The sequence below is a fragment of the Lipotes vexillifer genome, unplaced genomic scaffold, assembly GCF_000442215.2.
Source record: "Lipotes vexillifer unplaced genomic scaffold, Lipotes_vexillifer_v1.1 scaffold231, whole genome shotgun sequence".
NCBI lineage: Eukaryota > Metazoa > Chordata > Mammalia > Artiodactyla > Lipotidae > Lipotes > Lipotes vexillifer.
The window spans coordinates 5,556,024-5,571,153 of NW_006791822.1; positions in this window are offsets into that span (position 1 = coordinate 5,556,024).

Consider the following 15,130-nt stretch of genomic DNA (forward strand, 5'->3'; position numbering starts at 1 on the left):
AAGAAGGTGAATTGTGCATCTGTTTTTCACAGATGGCATCTGCTTTTGTGTGAGATTTCTTATTCTGCATCTCTTTTTTGAAGAAAAAAAATTGGCAAAATAAGAATCCTTGAGTTTCCTGTATGTCAAGTGGACTATGTGTAAGATAGTCAGGCATGAGCTCTCTTTTTGACATTCTTCCCAATGAGGCTGCCTTCAGAAAACAAAAACAAAAGCAACCCCCCAAAAAACTTAGTTGTACTACTACAGGCAAGAGTTAAGCAGGGAGTCTTGGGAGAGTTCCACCTGAAGTGAATTTCCATCCTGCAAACCCTCTTAAACATCTCCCTTTTGTTCTACGCCATTATTGTATATCAGTAATTTGGAAGACTGCTTCACAGATAACAATAAGAATCAATCTTAGTCAGGGGAAACAATAGAGGACAGAGCAGCACTAATGAAATAAGTGTTAATTTCTTCCTCTTCTGCAGTCTCCCCAATGCATTCCCCAAACTGGAAGAAAGCACCCTGTAAATGGAAGATAGAAGTAGGTTTGGCCTCTTCCCTATTCAACTTCGGCTTAATGCTTGGGAAAGGATGAGTGTTAAATTACATATGTGATTGCAGATTTAACTGGACTGATTTTATTACATTTAGAGTTTGGGAGTCTGCCTAAGGTATAAGGAAAATCAAAGAGATACAAAATGAATGATTTAAGAGAGTGAGAGGAGAAAATATAGAGTACTCACTTTTAAACAATATTTGTAAAAAGAAACAAAGTACAAGCCAAAGGGAATATAAGGAGATTCAGAAAACGTGGGTTAAAAAAATTTATATCAGATGATCTCAGATTACAGTGTAACTTCAATATCTTCATTGGTTTATGGCAAATGGAGGGTACTGGTGAAGTTGGCTAGTTAGGGGAATGCAAAATGTTCATAATATTTAAATGGGAATTCCAGAGTGATTAATAAAAAAAATTATTAAGGCTTAATTAATTTATAATGCACACTTTTTAGAAAGAATCTTAACATTCAGGTGACTCTCTCCATTAGTTTAAATGGAAATAAGGAGATGTGTTTGTCAGAGTTCACTCATCTTTCTATTGCCAAAATTTTCTTATAAGCAAATAATGTTCCCGAGGATGTGTTAGACTTCACGTGTGAAATGAAAAATATTCCAGATATTATCCCTTCAAGAAGCCTGTGGTATAGTAAAGACATTACATAAATAAGTTAAACAAACACATTAAATATTAGTGAATTCTGCAGAATACTATGAAGGAAGCAAACAATGCTGAAAATTAAAATCAAAACAAGTATATGGTTGAATTGACCTATTTTTTGGATGTTATCCAAAAAGCATCTTCTAGGAGGTAAGATTGAAGCTGTAATTTGAAGAACAGTGATGAATTATTGTCTGTAAAGGTGAAATCAGGTCTAACAACATTTGCTGTGTTTGGAGTAGGAAAGAGCTCAGTACATGCCAGGAATGGACATAAATGAATAGAGGTGTGTGCAGCACATAGGGGGGATGCACACTGAGGGTGCAAGATAAAGGGGAAGAGCACTTGAAGTCTTTGAAAGGTTTTAGGTGAGCAGCTATGTGATTGCATTTAATTTGTACCATGACTAGTTACAGCATGGAGTATCCAAAATTTAGGGAGAAAAGAAGAAAGGACAACTAGGAGACCATAACAATAAATAAAGAATGCAAATGAAAATCTGGTGACTGGACCCATGTAGCCTCTACGGAAATTGATAGAATTTAAAATATATTTTCTAGGTAAATCATGTATGGATTAAAATCAAGGAGAAAATCAAGAACTAGATTTCTGACTTGGCCTCTGAGAGCTTGATGGAGACATTTTTCAAGATAAGGGAGAAATGAGGGTGGGGACACAGCAGGTTTAAGCATAGGAATTAAATACTCAATTTGGTGTGTATTAGTTTAAATATACTTGTGTATGATCAAACTGAGATATAGAGTAGGTTATTGGATAGAGGAGACCCCTGATCTTTGTTCTAGATAGAAAAGCATTAGCATGGCATTGAGAGAAATGTCTCATACAGAGCCACTGAAATTACTGATCCAGTGAGGAAACCTCTACTGCATTTGCCAAGCAATACATGAATTGTCACTGCTTCTTTGCTTTACAAGGGGTCTGAACATGCCTTAATCATTTCTGCTCCAGAGACATTACTCCATATTTCCTGTTTATTTTTAACAAAATCAAATTAGTGGAGTCTAAGTTACGTAGCATTGCCCTTTTGTAAGGAAACTAGGAAAGTGAATATCTGCAGTTTCAGGTTTGTTAACGGGAGGCTACATGTGCTTCCCACTGAGATCCACAGAAGGGTCAATTCTCCAAACGAAGAAAAGGGGTTCAGATGCTACAACCGCCCCCCCAAGATTATAAATGTTCAGTACAAGCCATCATGTTTTCTGTCTAAAATATATGTTCCTACCGTACATAAATTTACCTTAACTCATGAAAACAGTACCAATGAATCTATCCACTATATAATCAATAACACCAACTCATTCTCACAAGGCAGTGAACCAAAAATCACTAGATACTTCATCAGTTCCAAGATCAAAATATTTGATGATAGCCATTTCTTTAGCATTTTCATGTTCCCCTTTTGAAATAGTAGGAAAAGGAGGAGAAATGCCTTATTTAAAATGAAACATCAAATAAAAGAATATGAAAAGAAATTTTATCCCAATGCTATATCTGGTGAATATGGCTTTCCTCATCTGTAACAATTCATGTTCCTTTTACATTCTGTTGGCGCTTCACTGGTCAGAATTCTCTTTTTTTTTTTTTCTTTTTTTTTTTTTTTTTTTTTTTTTGGGTTATGTGGGCCTCTCCATTTCGTGGTCTCCCCGCGTTATGCGGGCCTCTCACTGTCGTGGCCTCTCCCATTTGCGGAGCACAGGCTCCGGACGCGCAGGCTCAGTGGCCATGGCTCACGGGCCCAGCCACTCCGCGGCATGTGGGATCTTCCCGAAACGGGGCACGAACCCGCGTCTCCTGCATCGGCAGGCGGACTCTCTCTCAAGCAGCCACCAGGGAAGCCCCAGAATTCTTTACTTGATGACATGAGTATGTTATTCCTGAAGGTCCTGATTACTTGGAGCTCCTTCCTATATAGGTTTTCATTAGCTTTTATTACTTTTAATGATGAACAATGGCAATATTGGAGGTTCTCCAAGAATCACCTTGATTCAATCCATGCTTCTTCCATTTCTTTATAAAGGTCAAGGTGAACACGCTAACCGATGCTAAAATACATTGTTTTGGTCACTATGAATATCCCAAATGGCCAGAGAGCACTTCTGGCTCCTAAACAAGTACAAACTTTGCTTTGTTCCTTAACGGAGGCAATTATAAGTGGATATAAAAATCTCTAAGTAGGGGAACTCAGAGTCAATGAGATGGAAAAGAATAATTTGCTCATGAGTTATTAGGCACAGTTTTGGAAGATGCCAATTGCTTCAAACCCTTTGAATCCAAAGTAAATACATTAAAATATTGAAAAAAGTTCCACATATTTCCTTCCTTGTTCACAGCATAAAGAATCTATGATTTTAAGGATATTTTACCAAGTTAGTACATGGCAAATTTTTGGACACTCAACTCAATACTCTAAATAGAACCAGTTAAGATTGTTGAAAAGATAACTTGAAGAACATTTCTCTACAGGCAAATTGGCATCAAATTACACTCTGTTAATATTACTTATTTCTGTGTGAATTTGTGTATGTGTGTGCAAAATCCATAGAATATCTTATAACTTTTGATTCTAGCAGTAAGTTTTTATACCGAGATGAACATGTTTGATGATCTTATTGAAGCAACAATATTTATAAATGAATAGCTTCAACTTCTGCCTTGTCCTTTAAGAATCCCATAGTTAAAAATGATTTCCAGTTTTAGTAACAAAACATCTGCCAAATTGCCATTTTTCAATTTCTCTGTTTTTCAAAGGCTTTTGTAATATCTGTTTATAGTATACCTGTCGCCAAGCTGCTATTGCTGCTAAGACTTCCACTAACTGTCTCTTAGCCTCAAAACTGGTTGTACTGAAGATTCTGGACAAGGTTCAGAAGGTCACCTGGGCCTTCAATTCTTCATTGAGATCTTTCTATTTAACACTCTATCCACTACTGATATCACTGATTTTACCTTTCCATTTTTATAAATCTCTTTAGAACTTAGAAAACAGGATCAAACATTACTTCTGGGACAGACCATCATAGAGGAATACCTTTCTTTCTGTCCTGATGATAGATACATGCAAAAACAAGAAACACTTCATAAAACCTACTCTATCCCCAGCCCTGAATAGCTAGACCTACTTTATTGACAATTGTATGGACCTTGTAATTGGAAGGAAGCAAGAAATAAAAGAATTATTCTGACCTTGGCACATCAAGTGAATAAAAGAAGGGAAAATTCTGATCTGTATCTAAGAAACAGCAACCACAACCATTAATAAAACATGGGTCAATGGGTCTCTCAGACTCTACTGAATTAAAGTAGCTGGATGAAAAAAGAAGCTTGAGGATGAAGACTAGTAGAGGAATATGGGCCACAGGAAAAAGAACAGAAAAGGAGTATAAACCCTTCTAATCAACATTCATTAAACCATAGGAAAGGAGATTTGAACATTAACAGATGATTTTTATGCACACTAGCACTTGAGAACCACTGATCTGAAAGAATGTATAATTACCAAGCATTTTAGACTCTTTCAAATAGTAATTATCTCAGTCATGCTTTTGTCATATCCTGGAAAACAACGAATTTATTGTCAAATTATGAGATGAGTGCTTTATGTGCATATTTCATATAAATGATTCAAGATAAGTCCCAATGATTCAGAGCATGGATGCTAATACAAACAATGTGTTGTTAAAAAATTTGAGATCATGAAAAATAATCTTTTATCTAACATAGACAAATAGTATTTCCATATTATATTAAATTTAGGGGTCACATATTATGACATTCACTCTAAAGGTGTGCATGGTATAAGGTGCTTTATTAGAGATACAAGAATATCTGGTTTAATTGAATTATAAGTCAATCACAGGTAGATACAACAAACAGGCAATAACAAAAATAATTTTATACCAACATTATTCAAAAGATGATGTTATTGCTCTTAATGATAAAGTATCAATCATATATAAAACATCAAAAATGTGTGCCTTTGGGAACTATTATTTAAATTCAAAAAAGAGAACACATTTTTGTGTTATTTTTTTCTCAGTTTCTTTGAGATTTTCTTTTTTGAGAAGATAAGAATTGCATCTGCTTTCAATAAAGTGACTGTTTATATGAGTGCTTACTTTGATTAATGATCTGAGTAAAAATTTTTGACTTGTAGGATCTGTGCCCTCTCTTTTATATTCTTCAAAGAAAATTTAGAAGGATTTTTTTTCTTTTTCTTCTTTTTACAATTCCAATGTGACTTTCCAAAAAACTAAGTTAGAGCTTGAGAAAAGTAAACTCATAATTTAGGTAAAAGTAAAACATATCAGAGAACCGATACTTAAGAATAACTAAGAACTTTAAGTGTTAATCTTAAATTATGAAATATTAACCAGGAAAAAAAATATCTACTTTCTACTGAAGAGATAATTGCATCTAAGCTATCTATGGACTACTGGCAATTCTTCTTTGTTTAAGGGACAACACAACTGAAAACTACAGAACAGATAAAAGCCTATTTCACAGATAAGTGACTGTCTTGGACAATAAAGTACTTGTAAAATGGAGTCTGGAGAGAGAGAGCTCCTTCACAGCTAAATGCCTGCTTCATAGTGCAGACACCATGGTGAAAAATGAAAAGCAGAAGAGCTGTTCTGGAGGAAAGTTGTTTGATTCCATAACACGTTTTTACTATTTAGATGGAATAAAAAGTTGTCAGACTCATCTATTAAAGCTTAGTGTTGAGCAAGAGAAAGAGAGAAAGGTTATAAGACAAAACTTAATCTATATGCTAGTTGAGAGTTGTCTAAATCAATTTCAATATATTCTAGAAAGTTTGTATATTTCAGCAAAGTTTCCAGCCATAAGACTTGAATTAAATAAATATGTATTTAATATTGGAAAGAAATAATTAATATGTGATATTATTTCTTGGCATAGCATCTTATGGAATAATGATTAAAGCCTCCTCCAACAGGATTTGATAGAACTTGAACCTTGTTAACACTATGAAAAAATAATACAATATAATAAGTTCTTTGAATAAATGTGAGATTACACAAAGCTTGTCAAAAATGGATATACAATAACAATCAACTGTGCATTCTTGTCTTCATAATACTAATATTCATTTTAATTTTTTATAAAAAAAGTAAACTCAATGTTTCAATAATTAACCATATAATAGGTTTGCACTTTTAAGTTCCATCATACAATTTTTCTTATTTAGATTGTTGGTATAGATTTCCAGAATACAGGCTGCATATATTCAAAATGCTATTGTAATGCCTTGGTTTCTTAAGTTTTTATCATATGTTTTTATGTCCTCTTTTATAATTTCTATATTTGTTGCTAAACATCTCCCAGTTCATATTTAATGTAATAATTTCTTTTGTGATTGATTCTATAAATTATATTAACTTTTGTGTGCCTTGCCAATTTATTTTCTCTCATGTCTTTTGATTGTGAATGTACGTTATGGTGCGAAACAATGATAAAAATAATAAGTAACATTTCATTACATTCTCAAAAGAACCCTATAGTCTGGGGTAAACTTTTATCTCTCTTTTAGAAATCAGAAGATTGAGACACAAGAAGTTAAAGTAATTACCAATAAGAGGCAGAATTCAGAGTGTTTGCTATTTTACCCCACATATACAAAAGTGTGTGATTTTATCCTTAGAATATAATCCTCATGTCCCAATGTTTTCACACTGTAACTTATTATAACAAATTATAATTATTATTAACAAATTGTAATGGCCACTTAATTCAGAAAGAAATATTATTTTATTGATTTATTGAAGATATTTAGAGAAAATGGCTTATAAACTATGCTCTAGTGCAAAAGAAAATATTAAATATCATAGGTTTAGTTGCTGATTGTTTTATGCATTTAAATCAGTGTTTTAAATTGTATAGTTTAAAATATGTTTATTAAAGTGGAAAACTATATTCTTAGCTTTAATGAACATCCCAACTCTTCAGAATTAATTCTGATAAACACATTCCAAGAGATTTGCTTCATCATCTTCTCATTTAAATCATCTTCAGTGACACACCATTTAATAAGGCAAGTCATGCAGGTACTGACAGTTAAAATTCTGTATTTATCACAGGCATTTTTAATTTGACTAACATAATAAATCCTAATCGTACCAAAGTCACTATCTTTTAGAGAAATTAATAAGCCATCAACACTTCAAACATGGCATTGGTGTTATTATTCATGAACTATGGAGTCCTTTCATTTGTTTATTGAGTTTCTAAATATTTCCTTCCTAGAATATATTTTAAGTAATTTTTATTTCATATTCTGGTTCTATTTCAGGTTCTATTTCCAAGGAAAAAATGTTTTTAACAAAATAATCTTTTGACATCAAAATTTTTTCCTTGCTACCTTTTAGGAAAAATCTATTAAAGTTTAACAAATATAGAAAATAGCACACAAATCACAAACGTTTTGCTTGATGGAGTTTCACAAAGTGGACACATCACTTATAGCCCCAGGATCCCGAAGCCCTTTGATCTTCCCTCCAAGTCACAATCCCCATAATAGAAACCAGTATCCTGACTTAAACAACATAAATTAGTTTTCCTGTTTATGGATATTATTTATAAATAATTATATAGTAACTACCCTTTTGTGTGGTTTCTTTCCCTCATTATTTACAAATATGAAAAATGTTAATATTACAACCATGGAAAATTTAACATGATTCCCAATGCAGAATACCGATGTAGTTGAAGGAATACTCAACTAGATACCTTTCTGAATAACGTGTAGCTCATAGATTATATTTAATCTTTGTCTATGCCAGTTGCCAGTGGACTAAGTAGTTTCTTAAAAGTAATCCTATAATTCTTTTAGTGTTAAAATGTCACAAATAAAATACAATTTGTGAACACTTTAATAGAAACTATATTTGAACCACTAAGCATTAAGAATACCATAAAATGTGTTGTTCCAATGAAATACATTTGCCTATTGTGTGTTATTACATATCCATTACTTTGAATTCCAAAATTATTTTAGTTAAAATTTAAGTTATAAAATGTTAAGTTTCATTAGTTTTGATGAACAATGTGATTTGCGTAATTTAGACATCATATGATATTTTGTTTGTTATTAATGAAAACACAGTAAGATTCTAATTCATGCATTTCATTTGAAGAAATACCTTTTTAAATTCCCTCAGTGCCACCCTGTGGCCAGAATTGCTCAGTCTTTCTTCAAGATATATGGCACATTGTCTGACTATGATTTAGTGGAAGAGCCAATATGCTTCCTTATAATAAAACTAATAAAGCTAATTTCTTATAATTTTTAGGTGTTAATGTATAATGTAGGTGTAATGTATAATATAAATGTAGGTACCAACAGGAAGTACAGCTGCCAGCAGAGAAGCTGAACATTGATGAGGCAATGAAAATTATAGCAGAGAAGATTACAGTAAGGAAAGATTCTGCCACTGATCTTTCCCTGGAGTTTTGGCCTTCCTAGGCACTGGCAAGGGGCTGTAAGTTCTAAGCAAAGCTGGGTGTAAAGTCCAGCAGATGATGCATGTGGGAAGCCAGAACAGCTAATGGTGGAGACCAGGGGGTCTCAAGAACATATTAGTTTTTCCCCTCAGGACATTTGCTGAATAATAGAACATTGTGCAGTATTAAACTAAAAGCCTAAATGTAAAAATCTCTGAAAAACCGAATGAAATTTTTCATCATTTTCACTCGGAATATAGTTAAGAGCCTCCTAGGGAGCAGTTTCTTCCAGAAGAAATTACACTTTTAGTTAAAAAGCCTGGAAGTCAGGTGCCAAGTCTTAGTTAGACTGGGCTCCCCTAGAACTGCAAATTAGTCTCAAATCACCACAATCTCTGATTGGGAAAGTAACCAGCCATACTCTACTTGACCAAAGAAGGGAAGGGTAAACTCTGCCAGCGAAAGAGATTACCCTGAACTTGTGCAACTTTTTCATATATAATCTTTGGCATTTGAAAAAAATCGCTATACATGTTAAGAATATGAGCAAAACCACAAAAAAGCAAAACCAGAGAAAGCACAGAAAATAAAAACCACTTCATAGGTGATCCAGATATCAGTTTGACTGTCAAGGACACTGAAAGAATATCATTATACTATTCAAGTAAATACAGAAAAATATGAAGAAATATTTTAAAATATAAAGATTTCACTAGAAAATAAGAATATCTAAACATGAAACAAATATTCCTTCTAGAAATAAAAAAAAATCAAATATATAAATTTAAGGATTTGTTTTATGGTTTTAAGAGCAGATTGACAGTGAAAAATACAGGATTAGTGAACTTGAATATTACATCAATACAAATACAAAATTTGCAGAACAGAAAGGGATAAAAATGATGGAATATCCCAAATAGCTTGAACTACAAAGATGATTCAGCAACAATGGTGAATAAATGTGTAATTGTAGTCCCAGATAAGAAAAGTGTTGAGAATATTAATACAGATAAAGACTATTTTCAAAATTGAAGAAAAATATGAATGAAGATTTTCAGGAAGTTCTGTAGATCCCAAACAGAATATATACAAAGAAAATTACACTGAGGCATACTAAAATATGTGTGGTGAAAACCAATGTGAAGGGGAAAATGGTAAAACTGCCAGAACAAAAAGAAACCTTACCTTCAAATGTTGAAACTTCAACATTAACAGCTTCTTAAATATATGAAGAAATGCCTTATAAAAAGAAAAAAAAATCAGTTACATTGAAATAATTATCCTTAATCATAATTGAAAACATGCAAAAACTGGAATAGGTCTTCTGATGGCTCTATCATTTATTTGTTCACTTAATCAGTGTTTACTACTGATGGCTCTATCATTTATTTGTTCACTTAATCAGTGTTTATTCAATATTATCAATGTAAAAGATACTTTTCTTTGGATATGAGTATACAATTAGAAAAAGATGGATGAAGAAGAGGTAAGCAAGAAACAGAAAGAGAAAATAAAGAAAAATGAGAAGAAAAGAGAAGAAGAAATCATCAATGTCTTCATTGTGATTTTTAGTAGAGAAAAAAGACACTAAATGAGTTTAATTTAAAAATTATATATTTTAATAAATGATGTAAATAACAAAAATGTCTTGGAATAAAAATAATTGTGTGTACATGTGTCTGACATTTGTTTTCATAATCGGACAGAACAAACTTTTAGAGAAATTACGATAATCATGATGAATCCTAAAGCAAATATATTTCCAGTCATGTGAAACAAACAAAGAACACTCCAAGGAGCATGCACAATATGTGTATAGTTCCTGAGTTGGAAGATGTTGACCCTCTGAGAAAATGAAATGAGTAGATTGGATGGATCATAATGTGTGTTGGGGGAGTTACATGAGATACAGTTGAAGAGATAGACAGAAACCAGATAATGGAGGGGCTGGTAGGTCATTAAGGTGTTTGGATTTGATCGTGAGTGATTTGGGAACCCATGTCTGGCAAGCTGCAAAAGAATTGCCTAATTATTTACTCTTTAAATAACTGTGCCTTTTTTTGTTAGGACTTTGCCACTCCTCCTATCAGAAAGTATCAAAAATTTCCCATGGTTTGAGTCTGGAATGGCCTTGGCAAATTATAAGCCTGGGCCTCAAGAGCCTTGTGTATTTTGACACTCTTTTGCTCTTCTACTTTTGTCATGGTAATATGCCTTAGCTAGTTGTCTGCATAATAAGGAATCACAGGAATCACAGCCAAGACAGCTCAGTTGTTCCAGCTGAGGCTCTGAGCATCTTGGTTGACAGAGCTCAGTCAAGATCCACAGTCATTTAGCCAGACCAATGCTGAGCATAAATGCATAAGTGAGACTTCTGAGCTGAGCATGGGTGAGTAAACGTTAAGAAATAAACAATTCTTGTTCTTTTAAGCTGTTAAGTTATGTGGTGCTTTGTTACATATCAATAGCTCACTGATATAAAATGGAATACTTTTATACGTGTGAGAGACAATAATATATTAAATCTTTCTAAAAAATTATTAAGAGGATACATAAAAATAGCAATTAAGTTATTTGGAACACTGTTTCCATAGTCTATGTGAGAAATTATGAGGCTTTTACTAGGTTAGTGGCCATAGAAATGAAGAGAAAGGAAGAATTCAATATATAGTTTGCTGTTACAATCAACAAGACTCACTGATGCAGTGGATATAGGGGTATGGGAAGGGAATATATAAGCTTAATTTATAGAGTTCTCTCTTGAATAATTGAGTATGTTGTGGTGCTAATTTTTAGGATAGAAAAACCAAAAACAAAACCAGCTAGGTCTGGAACATGGAATAGGGAAGACCACAGTTTTACTTTGAATATTATATATTTGTTTTTTGAGACCTGAAGATAACTGGTCCAATAGTATTAGTTGTGGTTTACTGAAGGCAAGACTGGAAGGATAGTCAGGGTGGTTGTGCAGAGAGAAATTATATGAATCTTGAGGAGTTTTGGAAACATGTGACTTTTTGGAATCATAGGGCTTAAATATTGGGGAAGGGATATTTCTAGGTTTGGATCTATTACCATATCCTGTTTGAACACTTCTAGTGATAAGAAATTTTTATCACATAACAGCCCAGTTTATTCAGACAACTGAAATTGTTGCATCATTTTTCTTTTAATCCATTTATTTTTTGAGGGCATCTTGTATACTTTTATCACATATAAATAAAATATATATAGTTTTTTGTTCTTGCTTTGGTTTTTTGAGGCAAAAATATATATAGCATAAAAATCATAGGGCCTTGTGTCATTGTTACATATGCTAGGGATTCTGCTTCTCCCTTTCCCATCAAATATATTTGCCAGACTTCTTTGCCAGTGTATGCTCCCATGAGGTCTGAAAAGGGGAGGCAATTATATGAGATTAGAGGAAATAAGATGAGGTAGAAGACATATGCTTGAGGCAGTGACTCTTGTAGTGCTGACCAAAAGGATCCTTCAAGGTGACATCCATTATCTGAGTTCTGGATTTGGGGTTAACATACTCTTCAGTCTTTTGCTCTTCCAGTCCTTCAACTACTTTTGATAACCAACTCCCCAGATTAAATACTTTTCTGTTTGGAAGATCTAGAGTAACATCCAAGTTCTTGAGTTGATATTCACAGTGTTTGGATGATGGATGAAATAAAAACCTTTCCTCACCAAATTGATAGTGCCATATTAATGTTGGATATGAATTCAAATGGTTGCTAGAGTGGTAACTCTCAAGAGTACATATTTCTCAGGGGTATATTCTATATATAGAACAGCTAAAATATCATGCCTTTTAAAGCTGAGGATAAGATCAATATTATTTAAAAGAAAATGATGAAGCAAATAAGTTTTATAATAAGATTTTTGACATTTTCTAAACCCTCTTTTTTCAATCTCAGGAGAGCGAAAGCGATGGCAAATTATTGGGCATATAGGCATATTTCAGAGATACTGCCAGGTTAGCTCCTGACCACCACAATAAAGCTAATATCAAAATAAAGTAACACAACTTTTTTTGATTTCCCACTGTGTATTAGATATGTTTACACTATAATATCGATTAAGTGCACAATAACAGTATGTCTAAAAAAATGTACACACCTTAATTAAAAATACTTTATTGCTAACAAGAAGCTAACCATCATTGGAGGCTTCAGCTGATTATAATCTTTTTGCTGACAGAAGCTCTTGCCTTGATGTTGACGGCTACTGGCTGATCAGCATGACGGTTACTGAAGGATGGTGTGTCTGTGGCAATTTCTTAAAATAAGACAACAGTGGAATTTGCCACATCAATTGATTCTTCCTTTCATGGATAATTTCTCTGTAGCATGCAATGCTGTTTGATAGCATTTTCAACCACACTAGAACTTCTTTCAAAATTGGAGTCAAGCTTCTCAAACTCTGCCACTGCTTTATCAACTAAGTTTATGTAATATTCTAAATCTTTTATTGTCATTTCAACAATTCTTACAGAATCTTCACAAGGAGTTGATTCCATCTGAAGAAACCACTTGCTCTGCTCATCCATAAGTAACCCCTTATCCATTAAAGTTTTATCATCAGATTGCAGCAGTTCAGTCACATTTCAGGCACCACTTCTAATTCCAGTTCTCTTGCTACTTCCACTACCTCTTCAACCATCTGAGGAGTGTTTCTCCAAGAATCTCTGCTGAAATGTGGAAAACACATCTGGGTTTGCAGCATACTTCCATCCTCTTCTCAGGTCTGCCACAGCCTTGAAAGCCAGCAGTCTCATTATCGTCACAGATGTTAAGATCAGCAGCCTTGCAAGCACAGGAGGAAGAGTGGAGATCCTCCAAAAGTTCCATCTCTAGAACACTGTTACTACCTGACCCCTCTCACAACGGTCTGGGAAAGCCCCATCCACTGCAATATCTGTAGGGGACAAATGTACAAGTTGTTGCTGCTGAAAACAGTGTTTCCTGCATTTTTACAACTGCTTGTGTCCAATGGCAAAACAGGAAGTGTAGTGTAAAATAAAGGGAAAAAATGGCTATTAAAATATGATAGTAAGGCACCAAAGAAAAAGTTGATGACTAGAATTAGCAAAATAAAAGACCCAAGAATAAATTATAAAAGTCATTTGCTAGAAAAGATAGTACAAATCACTGAAAATCCCATATTTAGAAAATAATTGAAAACTTTAGAAAGGCATTTTATTTCATAAAAAGATTTAAATTAAATGGTCAGAAAAAATCAAATGAATACTTTCACAAGAAAAGACAATTAACACAGCAATCAAAATTCTTGTTAATGGAGAATAAAGCCAAAGCAACTATGATTAAAACTTAATAATTACAACCTACCACAAAACTACTAATTATTCACAAATAAGAGGTTGTTATAATGCTAATTATGTATAGTTATAAATTTCATTGTCCTAATTCTATTCTCTCTCATTATACTTCACTGATTTCCATTCGGCATTTGTCTAGCCAAGTGCAAAGGATTTTCAACCCACGTATAGTCATTTCATTTTATAAGAATGAGTATAATTATCACCTTGCTAGAAGCTAAGGGGCTCTTTTTTTTAACCTAGCTGGAGTGAAGTGACCCAGTTAACACCTTGCATGAATACTCTGAATATTATTAATTTTATAAGATGTTTTGAGCTTAGGGTATTTTTGATTGATAGGTTTCTCTTCTTGAGAAGCTTTTATCTTTTTCTCATTATCTGAAATTTGGTTTTAGAATCTCAGCTCAAAAGTTACAATCCTTTTAAAATTTATAATCATTCCAGGTGCTGTCTTACCCATGAAGTAATGTAGTTTTCTTAATGTTTCTGTCATAGAAACATATCTAGAAGATACAAAGAAAATTAGAACTACCTGCTTAATGTTTTTCTATAGGAACAGAAGACTAACATATTTATCCATCATAGAGGACTTATATAACCATATTTAGTCTCTCTCTATAGGTATCATATATATTCTTCATTCTAAGTGCCTTTAAGGTCCATTCTACAAATAAGTAGGTGAGAAACTGCTTAGCTTATGGATTATAATTTGAAAAGTGAATTAGTAAGAGAGACTCTAATAGAATAATTCTATAAAAGCTTATTGATCTTAATGATACCCATATTTTTGAAAATAAAATTAGTTTTGTATCTTTTATTTCCAAAACTTTATCTCAAAACCTTGTAGTTGGACTTTCAATTCTACACTTTTTTTTTTTTTTTTTCTGTACGCGCGCCTCTCACTGTTGTGGCCTCTCCCGTTGCGGAGCACAGGCTCCGGACGCGCAGGCTCAGCAGCCATGGCTCACAGGCCCAGCCGCTCCGCGGCATGTGGGACCTTCCCAGACCGGGGCACGAACGAACCCATGTCCCCTACCTCGGCAATAGGCAGGCGGACTCTCAACCACTGCGCCACCAGGGAAGCACTACACTTTTTTTTT